Source organism: Olea europaea, unplaced genomic scaffold (genome assembly GCF_002742605.1).
Source record: "Olea europaea var. sylvestris unplaced genomic scaffold, O_europaea_v1 scaffold3409, whole genome shotgun sequence".
Classification (NCBI taxonomy): Eukaryota; Viridiplantae; Streptophyta; class Magnoliopsida; order Lamiales; family Oleaceae; genus Olea; species Olea europaea.
Genome location: NW_019253119.1, coordinates 1 through 1133, shown reverse-complemented (window position 1 = coordinate 1133; position 1133 = coordinate 1).

Here is a 1133-nt window from a genome sequence, read left to right as displayed (position 1 = left end):
GATTAAATGCTCAACATGGTGTTAATTTAAGCACACCTACGTCTTTTAGCAATCCTGTTGCTGGAGGTAATAATAGTATGGACATGGGGGTAGTTGTTCGCTCTAGCAGACCTTTCGCAATGGTCGATAAAATTACAAAAGGATCTTCAGCAGTAGTAGATGGCTTACAGCTTGGAAATCAAATTGTAAAATTTGGGAATATGAAAATGGGTGAGAACTTGGTACAGAAGCTTACTACTGAAGCTCAGATAAATCAGAGCCATGCAATGCTTGTGGTAGTTATGGGGCAAGGTGTTTTCATAAATTTGACCATAAAACCCAACTCTTGGCAATGTCATGACCTACTTGGTACGTTACATTCTAATCATATTTTATATTTTTCCCTTTTGTTTAAACTATGTTTCAATTGGTCAATAAATCTCATTTATGCAAGCGAATCATGAAATGTTCAATTTCAACAAATCATCTTGAACTAAAAATATGCTAATGTTATATATTTGAATTCTGTTGATTTTATACAATAAGATCAATAATACATAAGTTTCTTTTAATTTCGATAGTCCAATAATATTCCTTGTTCTAATTAAGTTTTAAATAGAGATGGTTTGATGCTCTTTTAGAATTTAATGAAATTTTATGCTTTCCCTTTACTTCGTGCAACGTTAAGAAATATTTGAGTGAATTTAACATTATTCTTCTTGATAGAATATACAAAACTGGTGTGTGTACATTAACGCTTTCCTATTTAATCATCTAACTTTGTTCGGTGAACAAAAAATTTTGTGAGCAACTATTTTTATTATATATACATTACATATTTCTTTATCAATGCATGAATTGATTTTATGGGAAACTTAATAAAAAAAATTTTACTAATTTTATTATTAATCTAAATTCTAACCAACAATGTTATTTTTTCAGAGTAGGATTACAGTCATCCTATATCTAAAGACGATTAATCTTACATGGTCGAAAATATATTCACTTTCAATGCTGATAAATATGCTAAGATGGAATTTGGATTGAATTATATGATGATATGTTTCCTTACATTATGCTATATTGTTATGTTTCTTAGTATATGATATTTTCAATTTTTATTAATCGAATGATGAACATATGAAAAGATAAAT